Genomic DNA, 11447 nt, shown 5'->3' with positions numbered 1-11447 from the left:
AATAAAGAATCTTTTGTTTTGACTTTTGATTCCTGCATCATTAATAATGACCCTAACATCAACCATGTGGCATCAGAAATTTGACTCTGGACTTCCGAAGTTGGGGTTTTATGTTCTCTCTCCACCTGTGTGCGTTTTCTCGACACTATGTAATTTGTTTTCCTTCTCACATTTCAAAAGCATGCATGGTAGATTGATTGAACATACACAATTGTCCGAGGTGTAATTGTAGCATGAATGTTTGTTGTGTATGCATCTCCTGTGATTTTCTGGCAACTAGTCCAGGGTGTACCCCAGATACAGCCTGAAGTCAGCTCCACCACACCCGCGACCTTTGTGAGGATGGATGTTTTTTGAATGGAATTCCTTTAGTCTCTAACTGAGAAGTGTAAATTGGGAGAATTGGAGGCGTTGACTCTGATCAGGTGGATGCTACATTGGCCCCACACCCTCCATGCCCTTACATGTGTAATCCTAACAAAGCACTGTGATGGAAGTTATTGCACATATAAATCAAGTGATCTAATTGGTCAGGGGCTATAAACACTGCAGGAGATGATGCGTCGGGCTGCTGCTAATTGGCCACCTGCTACAGTACCTCCTCCATAATAACATACTGTAGGTCCAAAGCAGAAGCCAAGCAACACAAGAGCAACAGCAGGTGTAGTTAGAAGATAAGGTAGCATGTTTGTATTGAGTGAAACATCTGTAACCCGGCTGTTCCCCCCCCCCCCCCGCGCTGTGCATGCATCTCTCTTTCTCTCGCTCTCTTGCTTGAATAGGCATACCTCCACACAAACACACACATATTCACACACACTAATTGGTCAAGTAAACTCAACACTGATCTCAGCAAGCACTTGATTAGACTGATCAAAGAGTAACCCAGGTCATAAGACGGAGAGGGATGCTACAGTCATGTACAAAATCTCTGAGTCATTCTGCATTTTTTTGGCATGGCGAAATCTACGATCAGTACGATATTAAAGAATAAGGAGGCTGTGAAATCTAGTGATGTGACTGTGGGAGTGAGAGCAAGTGTCATTGGATAGATATTTGAAGAGAAAAGAACCTCCTGTAGCCGCGTCATCCGTAGCTGTCACGTTCCGAGCGAGAGTGACGGCAGCTGACTCGTCGGAACGTAGTGGAATGTTTGGGATCGCAAAGCAGACACGTACTACCCAAGCAGGATGTTTATTCACAAATAAAAGAAAACCCAGCGAGTAAGAAGGCAGGGGGTGATCCGACCCGCTTACGACGCCAAAAAGCAAATGGCACACGAGGGTGCAAAATTACGCTATCCCGGAAGATGACATCCATTGACGGGACGCAGGGAAAATACCTCGGACCGGATACACTTGGGCATCGAAGGAAGAGTCCAGGTGCGGTGGCGAGGTGAGTCAATCATCCGGCATTGACGAGGTGATAGCGAACGGCATAAATGCCCCGTGTCCGTGATTAAATGCGCCCCCCCCCCTGTCAACTCGCAAGTGACAGGAGCAAAGAGATTGTTTTGGTGTTTGAAAACATCGCTTTTCGAACAGGGTCCTGGAACGAATTATGATCGAGAACCGAGGTATCACTGTATATATATATCAGAATCAGAAAACCTTTATTCGTCCCACAATGGGGAAATTTGCAGTCCACAGCAGCAATTGAAAATGGATGGGGTTGAGGTGGGGGTGAAAGGATAGAAAAAATGATAGAATGAAATGATAGAAAACAAGATATTCTAAGCATAACAAATAAAAAGCAAAAAAGCATAACAAAAAAAAGAATGTCAACTGTATACTGTGCAAATGTAAATGTGCAAAACCGTTCCATAAAAAACTGTACATAGTGCAAGAATAAGAAATGCATTTTGATATATTGCATCAACCCATATTTACAACTGTCCAGTTTTTTTGTTTTTGTTGTTTTTTTCACATGTGATCATTGAGAGTTGCAAAGCCTGACAGCAGTCGGTACGAACGAGCGGCGGTACCTTTCCCTTTCCCTTTTCAATTGCTGCTGTGGACTGCAAATTTCCCCATTGTGGGACGAATAAAGGTATTCTGATTCTGATTGCAGCGCGGGAGTAATAGTCTCTGGCTGAAGGAGCTACCCAGTGCTGTCAGGGTGGGGCAGGAGGGGGTGGGAGAGGCTGTCCATCATAGCCTTTAGTTTAGCTAGCGTCCGTCTGTTGCCTACTTCCTCCAGAGAGTCCAGCGAGCAGCCCAGGACAGAACTTGCCCTCTTGACAAGGCGCTCCAGTCTTTTCCTGTCCCGGGTGGTGATGCTGCCTGACCAGATGACAATTTCATAGTGGATGGCTGAAGCCACCCCAGAGTCATAGAAAGTCTTTAGGAGTGACCCCTGACCTCCAAACGACCTCAGTTTCGTGAGTGGGAAGAGGCGACTCTGTTCCTTTTTGATTAGGGCATCCGTGTTTGTAGTCCAGTCCAGTTTTTTGTTGAGAGTAACACCCAGGTACTTGTATGAGGTCACCCTCTCAATGTCCGAACCCTGGATGTTCAACGGTGCAGGTGAGGATTGTTTCCTGCAGAAGTCCACCACCAGCTCCTTGGTTTTCCCGGTCTTAATCTGTAGGTGATTCTGCTGGCACAGGTCCACAAAGTCCTTTGTCAGTCCCCTGTACTCCCTATCGTCTATAGCTGAGTCGTCAGAGAACTTCTGTAGGTGGCAGGTTGGGGTGTTGTAGTTGAAGTCTGAGGTGTAGAGGGTGAACAGGAATGGATATATATATATATATATATATATATATATAAAACCCTCGTCTCACCCACCATGGGTGGTGTCTGTCTCCCATTTCAGCTCGGGTCCTCTACCAGAGACCAGGAAGCTTGAGGGTTATGCGCAGTATCCGTGCTGTTCTCAGCACTGCGCTTTTCTGGAACGAGATATCCGATGTTGTTCCCGGGATCTGTTGCAACCACTCGTCGAGTTTGGGGGTCACTGCCCCGAGTGCTCCGACCACCACAGGCACGACCGTCACCTTGACCTTCCAGGCTCTCTCCAGTCTACAGGGTACGGGAGATATTGGACTCACGGCGAAAGGGCAGGAGTCTCCAGTACCTGGTCGACTGGGAGGGCTATGGACACAAGGATCGTCAGTGAGTCACCCGTCCCTTGATCCTTGATCTGTCCCTTCTTTGTGCCTTCCACTCGGCTTACACTTCGAAGCCTGGTGGGCCGCCAGGAGGCGTCCGCTAAGGGGGGGGCGCTCGTACACACCTGCTGCCAAAAACTTCGTTAGTGACGACGCCTAAAAATGGAAACATCATTTTGAGTTGTGACCATTAACATCATTGCTTCGAGGAAGTTATGAACAAGCAAACTGTAGATGCATGTTTGTGGGCAAGCTGTGAAAACTCTGCTCACATTTTCTGAACATTCGGCAACCCCCTTACTTCCTATCTTTAAAACTGGTCTCAAAACTCACTTGTACTGTATTATTTGGCTTTTGACAGTGCATGACTCAATCTTATTTTTACTATTCTTGTGCTTTCTACTGTCTATCCATCCATCCATCCATCCATCCATCCATCCATCCATCCATCCATTTTCCGTACCGCTTATTCCTCATTAGGGTCGCGGGGGTGCTGGAGCCTATCTCAGCTGTCTTCGGGCACGAAGCGGGGCTTTCTACTGTCATCATTGTTAATTTATTGTTTTATTTTTTTTATTGTAGTAGATATTTTCTCCTTATAAAGTACTTTGTACACTGTGCATGCAACAGCAGCTCGCCATCCTCACCTCCACACACCAACGTGACTGGGACAGGCACATCCCACTGGTTCTGATGGCTTATCGGTCAGCGGTTCAGAGTTCCACCAGCTGTACCCCTGCTCTGCTGATGCTGGGCCGGGAAATACGGACACCAGCAGAAATGGCGTTTGGAAGACCACCAGGCGGCCCAGAGGACCAGCCGGGGCTGGTGTATGCCCGTCGACTGCAGGATCGGCTGGAGGCAGCGCACGCATTCCCACGGGACCAGCTGGAGAAAGCCAGAGCACGGCAAAAGCGGAATTATCATGTGCGAAGCAAGGGGCGAGACTTCCGGGCCGGGGAACTAGGTTGTTTATCGGGTGGCGCTCCCCCCAGGGGCAGGAAAGTTGCCCTACATTGGGACATGTTGGCCCCCTATCGGGGCAGCTGTATTCCTGTATTTGAGGCGGGCTCTGCTTCGTCCACGTCAGGTAATATGGTTAGCCCAGGTTCCCCACCCTCCTCCAGTTTTACCCCGAGTCAGCCAGCGCAGGGGGGAACCGAGCCACAGCCAGGTCGATCACAGAGATGCAGACAAAGGCCACAGCGACTGGAGGACTTTTTTTGTTGACCCCTCGGGGCGAGGGTTTCATAAAGGGGAGGGTACTGTAACGTTCAGTGCTTGTGTTGTGCATGTTTGGGGGCTGGGCTTGTTGGGGTCGTGTGACGACACACACGGAGAGAAGGGAGGACCCGACAATGGGGGTTGGGCATTGTGCCTGAGGGAATGTCTGCACGTGAGTTGTGGCGTATGGTTTTATTCAAGATGGCGCCCCCCTGTGTGGCTGCCTCCACAGCAGCTCTTTCCCTTTCTTGTCTACTTTTTCACTTCTTTACTTTTCCGTTTTTGTTTTGCCTGATCTCGCTCCATAAACCTACGGAGAGGAGATGGGCATCTTTTCTTTTGCTCATCGCCGTTATTTTTTACTTTTTCATCGCTCCTGTGAACGGGGAATCCACGCGCACGCGGAATCCCATTGTTTACAGTCGAGACCAGCTACTAGCGTGGCGGGCTAATAGCGGACGAGCGGCCGCCGCACCAGACATCCCCGATGAATTGAAGAGGAGGAAACGAGGATGTCGGGCCGGGAAAGATCGCCGCAAAAGAACGAGGAAATACCGACACGTTCTCCCGTCCGTCATCATGGGGAACGTGAGATCGCTCCCAAATAAAATGGACGAGCTCGCGGCGCTAACGCGACATCAGAGGGAGTACCGGGAAGCCAGCTTGCTACTCGTCACGGAGACATGGCTTTCGGCAATCACTCCGGACGCCCACGCAGAGTTGGAGGGCTTCCAACTCGTACGAGCGGACAGAAATGAAGGCAGCGGTAAGCAGAAAGGAGGGGGGATTGCTGTATTTGTGAATGACAAATGGTGCAATCCTGGGCACATCACGGTGAAGGAAAAACTTTGCACTCGGGACATCGAGCTGCTAGCCGTTAGCCTTCGGCCGCATTACCTGCCACGAGAATTCTCACACGTCATAGCCGTGACGACGTACATTCCCCCTACGGCAAATGGCGGCGCTGCCTCCGATGCCCTCATATCTGTTGTAAACAAGCTGCAAACCCAGTCCCCCAACGCCTTGTTTATCATCTCAGGGGACTTCAATCACATTTCCCTGAAATTCTCCCTCCCAACATTCACACAGTATGTAACTTGTGCCACCAGAGACAATAACATATTGGACCTATTTTATTCAAACGCCAAGGATGCATACAAACCCTCCCCCCTCCCCCCTCTCGGAAGAGCAGACCACAATATGGTTTATCTCAAGCCTGTGTACAAACCCCTTGTCCAGAGGCAACCAGCTGTGACCCGCACGATCAAAAGATGGTCCACAGAAGCTGAAGAAGCTCTGCGGGACTGTTTTGATTCAACCAGGTGGGAGCTCTTTACTGAGATTCATGGGGAAGACATTGACTCACTCACCAACACCATCACAGACTACATTAACTTTTGTGAACAAAACACCGTACCCACCAGGACTGTGCGGTGTTTTGCCAACAACAAACCATGGATTAATCCCGACATAAAAGTCCTCCTGAAGGAGAAGAAAAGGGCTTTTGTGTCGGGCAACAGAGAGGAACTGAAGGCCGTGCAGATCCAACTGAGGAGGAAGATCAGAGAGGGGAAGAAGGCCTACAGGATGAAAATGGAGGAGCAGCTGCAAGCCAGCAATGTCGCTGGTGTCTGGAAGGGCCTGAAAAACATCTCAGGCCACAAAAGCCCAGTGACATTGAACGAAAAAGACAAGGACTGGGCAGATGAACTCAACCGCTTTTTCAATCGGTTTGACAAGACGCCAGCCGCCCCCGGCCCACCGTCAACTTCACCTGTAGCTGCACCTGCACCAACTCTCACTGTGGCCTTACCCTCCCTGCCCCCTCTCACGACCAGCTTTCCACAACCAACATCTGCCCTCCCAACCGTTGCCACACCCTCAGCCGCCACTCTGCCTCCTGGTTCCTGCCTGTCTGTCACAACTGCGCAGGTGAGGAACCAACTGAGGAGGATGAAGGTGAGGAAGGCAGCAGGTCCGGATGACATCAGTTCCCGACTCCTCAAGACCTGCTCCGACCAGCTGTGTGACATTGTCCAGCACTTGTTCAACCTGAGCCTGAAGCTGGGCAGAGTTCCACAGCTGTGGAAAACGTCATGCCTGGTCCCAGTGCCCAAGATTGCCAACCCCAAAGAGCTCAACAGCTACAGACCGGTGGCGCTGACGTCTCACCTGATGAAGACGCTGGAGAGACTCGTCCTCACCCACCTGCGACCGCTGGCAAGCTCATCGCTGGACCCGCTGCAGTTTGCCTACCAGCCCAGCATCGGTGTGGAGGATGCCATCATCTACCTCCTCCATACGGCGTTGCTGCACCTGGAGAATGCTGGGAGCACGGTGAGGATCACATTCTTCGATTTCTCCAGTGCCTTCAACACCATCCAGCCCAGTCTACTGGGGGACAAGCTGCAGCATGCCGGAGTCGACCATCACCTCACATCCTGGATTACAGACTACCTCACAAACAGGCCACAGTACGTGAGGGTAAAGAACTGTGAGTCGGACAGGCCAAAGACCGACTCGCTATACCAGCGACTCTGTGCATCATTTGTCACACTGAGCATTACAATACAGAACATTTGATCGTAGGCTAACAACCACACATGGGCTACTGAAAGTAAAATTTCAACCCTGAAGCTTGTATTCATCGCAGTAAGTCAGTAAGTAATGAGAACATACTTTCATTTCCAATGCCACTGTGACACCGGACAGCAGAAACTGTTAATTGAATGTTTTATTTGTCTATTATTGACATTATTCAGTGGCTGTAAAATGGAAATAAAAAATATTCCATGTGAAAAACGTATACTCAATCCTTTGAACATTTCCAATGAGTGAGTGGTTTTGGCATATTAGACTAGCAATAGGCTATTAAAATAATAAAGTTATGAAGGAGATTTTTTGATAATTTAGACATTACAGTGTATTTGTGCGGTGCCAAAAACCAACCATATTACTGGATAGTTGTTTTGAATGTACAGTAGACTATGTGTGTTGTGCAAATATTAGCACTTACTTGGGATTAAATACAATTCTATTTTCTTTTCTGGAATGTTTAAACCACACAACTGAGGTTAATTTAGGAGAAAAAAAACAAGTAGCAAAGTGGTTGTCAACCTTATTGCCTGACTTCAGAGAGATAACTCCATGCAACAATCTAATTTGTTTTCTTTGACACATTCAAATTAAGACGAGACTTTTTTAATACACTTTACCCAATTGGGATTGTTTAAGTGGTGCTATTCAATTCTGAAAGTTGCCACATTGGTAATTATTCAAGGCCGTAACGTATTGTTTTATGGCCTTGATAGTGTGTGCAGGTGGAAATGAGATGCTTTTAACGTGTGTGCCACACAGGCTCCTTTGTTACCACACTGTCTGTATTAAAGCAATCCATTTTGAAAAATAAAAGGATGTATTGACATGCATCCTGTGATATGTTAAATTTCATGTTAAGAGTACAGATAGTGGCACTCTGGTGGAATGCTGAGCCCGCCCAGGCCCTTCATTGTTTCGTGGTTAGGGGTTTATATCGTGCTGAAACCTTTTGTAAATCTACCAGTTTTGAACCCAAATTATATATGAAACTTTTTTATTATTTGTATGCCTGCTCATGACAACCTGTGACACAGTTACCATCAATCACGCTTGTGGGCTGGGACTACTTGCCACGACCTCCTGGCTTGATCATGACAAAGGTAACTTACTTATGATTCGTTCCTTTCTTAAGTCCTAATGTAATTTTCACATTCCTGCGTTTCTACCTTTTGTAGTTTAGACTCTGTTTTTGTCTAATAGTACTGATACCATGTTTTGTTTTATTGTATTTATACTGTCTTTCTGTTATGGCTCCATCAACATTTTGGTTGATTGTTCCTCTCAGTCATTCAGTTGCCTGATGACCCTTTGTAAAAATACAAAGCATGTGTATTATTCATAATTAATAGTATTTTATATTATTGGAAACAATTGGAACATTTTTGGGGGGATTCCACTGAAACAATTGTCTGACACTTTTATTTACAACCACCCCTATTTATTTATTTAACAATTTATGTATGTATGTATGTATGTATGTATGTATGTATGTATGTATGTATGTATTTATTTATGTATTTATTGGCTCGCGCATTCTCACGCATCATGGAATTTCAGTTTAATTTGCTTTTGTGGGCCGGGTAAAATGATGTGGTGGGCCAGATTTGGCCCCCGGGCATTGACTTTGACACCTCTGGTGTAGGGTATTTATTTTAGTGGCCTCAGTAAAGCATTTTTGCTGTTTGCAGATGGTGTGGTACTGTTGAATCCTTCAAGCAGGGCTCTCCAACCTCACTGCAGCATTCCGTAGCCAAGTGGGAAGTGGTTGGGATGAAAATTAGCACCTCCAAACAAAGGAAACAATGGTCCTCAATCGGAAAAAGGTGGCCTTCTCAAAGTGGCAGAGGGTATCTTGCCCCATACAGGTAACATGCAACTTAAGAATGGGTTCCATTCCGACCAAGCAGTCGTAAGTCAAAATGGTCGAAAGTCGAAATCCATTAGAAAATGTTGAATAGAGACTTGGTGCTAAATGACTTGCAAATGATCCGATTCGGACGCCACGGGGGCAAGCGGGCGTGGGTCTGGGTTGGCGGTGTTATACCGTTTGCCCTCTCCCTGGACTTACCCCGTTCTCCATGCCGACGCGCGGCCCGACCCTACGACCGTATGCGCCGCCGACGCGCCTGACAGGCCACCTCGCCCCGAATAAGAACAAACTGTCTCAAAGAGGCGGCGGTGTTGGCCGTTGGCACGACACGGGTTTCTCGTCGCGGAGATCTCGCACGCCCGAGCACCAATGCCCGCCCTTCCTCAACCCTAGTCCTGGTCGGGCCGAGGCTGGCGTCGGGGGACCCTCCCCACGTTCTCGTCGCGGTGGTACCATGCGCCGACGCCCACCTGCCTCAAATTTGTCGTACGCATTGCTGGACTGCTAGCGCGTTGCGGTGCCAGGTGTAGAATTAAAATTTTAAAAATATGGTCTGGCGGTCATAGTCAAGTACGCGTGATCGTAAGTCGCGCCGGTCGTACGTTGGATGTTTCCTGTATTTGTTATTCGTATACTTGAGGGTTGGGCTAGTCGAAAGAGTGTGACATCACATACAGAAGGGAGGGGCCTACAACAAACAGTAGTTCGCTCTTGCAGTCTTAGTTAGACCATGATTGTGAGTTGTGGCGAACAAGAACTCCGGTATGTATGTGCCAACTACTACGTCTGTGTAAGCTCTCAGTCGTACAGGAGCGGTCAATCGATGAAAAGGATTCTTCAGCCGTCATCTGTACTTCTTTGAAGGTGTCGGACGTTTCGCGTCTCATCCAGCAGGCTTCGTCAACGAGCTAAATTTTGCTGGTAGCAAACTCAAGTCTTACTGGTAGTTTAGGCCCTATATATATCCCTACTGTCCAGACATGGCGGTGCCGGACTCTGCTATGATATGCTCTCAGGTTGGGGGGAGCAGAAGACTACTCCCTGCAGCTGCTCCACAGATTGTTCCTATCGTTTTGACCAACGACTGGCCTGATTGCCCCATTTCTGTCTGTAGTTAAGACTAATAATGCCCTAATAATGACGAATATTATTAGCCCAAAATGGGGAGATATGACCTATCATGGTCGCAACGGGAAATTTTGAAACTATATTGTGCTGTCAACATCAGGGTTATTTACGTGATGTTTTTGTGAAAAATATCACTTGCTGTATTTAAATTGAGAGACTGAAGCACGCAAATTTTGAACATACACCACTCAGCAGCATCACATGTGGGTTGGTCTTGAAACTCCCGGGGATTTCGGGCAAGATAAAAAATCCCCACTCTGCACCGAAATACAATGCCATTTATTTGGATTCAGTTGTGTGAGATACAAACCAGATACAGTGAGACCTCAACTTACGAACACTTTATATTATGAACTTTTCGTCTTACGAACGTCAAATTTATGAAAGTTAAACCTTATAATTAGCACTATTTTCATATTACACATCCACCACGGCTGGAACACCAAAGCACACGACCTTTGGATCTGGCAGAGTGATCTTTGGCGGAAGCACACGACCGAACATCGCTCCAGCCGGCGCTACTTTCCACACCCCCTCTCTCTGAATTCACACGTCCATCGCCTCCGAGGAGCTTTTCGCAGATAATTTTACTAATATGGGACCGGAAAATAAACACCACAGGCTCGTGTTCAGCCTCAGTTCAAATGTGGTGTGTTACTATAAATAAATTGAAGAAACTACCAGCCGTACATTTCTACTCTGCTCTGTTTATTTGTCATCCAAGACTTGCGGCGCGTTCAGGTTCAAGAATAGCGCGCGACTTCTTATGACTCGAGGCTGTTTGGAAAGCATTGTCTAACTGAATGAGCAGGGACAAACACTTGCCAACGTTTTTGTGTTGCGACACTTGAACCCTGTCAAGATGCGATAGAAGTGATTGTGATTGGCTAAAGGGTAGAGTCATGTGTCATGGTAAGCCAATTAGAGCTAGTGTTTTCACACACACCGGAACAGTGTGTCAATAGTTACGCTAAATTGTCACGTGCGAGTTGACAGCTGAGGCGGGCCGGCCGCTCGCGACACTTCAATTTCATTTCATTTCAACGAGTCACTGTCACCTCACCAATTTCTAATTTATTTCCCCTTTCCTCGACCGTCTATTTCAATGCCATTTCAGTTGATTTGCTGCTGCTTAGTGCTTGCATTTTTTAATTTGTTTCACTTTCTCAGAGGCTTTGCTGAATTGTTGCCTTTCCATTTCAACAGTTCTCCGACTACTGACATCGCATTTTACATGACAGACAAGTAGAGGTGGCAAATATATGTCCTGAAAGTAAAAACACGAGCAAAAACAAGCCAATTTACCTGCCAGTTGGAAGTTGGATTGAAGCTCAAGCCAGACTTGTTGAATGTTTTGTTGTGTTTTTTTTGGTTTTACTTTCAGGACCTGCAGATTCAAAACAAGGTGATATTCAACTTTTGCTGTTACACTCAATAAAACCCACACATGTTATAAAAAGTCTAAGATGGCGCCTGAGTAGGGAGCCGTTAGCAAGTGCTCTCATGAAACTTTTTTTG

The 11447-nt window shown here is 47.2% G+C and overlaps 1 long non-coding RNA gene across 1 annotated transcript in view; it reads right to left on the bottom strand.

Annotated features, from left to right (window-relative positions):
* Positions 1-11122: 11122 nt before the first annotated feature.
* LOC148892061 (uncharacterized) overlaps positions 11123-11447 on the bottom strand; it is a 61390-nt gene continuing 61065 nt past the window's right edge. The window contains exon 3 of the long non-coding RNA XR_016116169.1: positions 11123-11316. This is a non-coding gene — a long non-coding RNA (uncharacterized LOC148892061). The remainder of the gene's footprint in view (positions 11317-11447) is intronic.

The sequence above is a fragment of the Hippocampus bargibanti genome, linkage group LG10, assembly GCF_051943395.1.
Source record: "Hippocampus bargibanti isolate YZ-2025 linkage group LG10, ASM5194339v1, whole genome shotgun sequence".
In the NCBI taxonomy this organism is placed as follows: Eukaryota; Metazoa; Chordata; class Actinopteri; order Syngnathiformes; family Syngnathidae; genus Hippocampus; species Hippocampus bargibanti.
The sequence above is the reverse complement of the archived record's forward strand: the minus strand, read 5'-3'. Positions and strand labels throughout refer to the sequence as shown.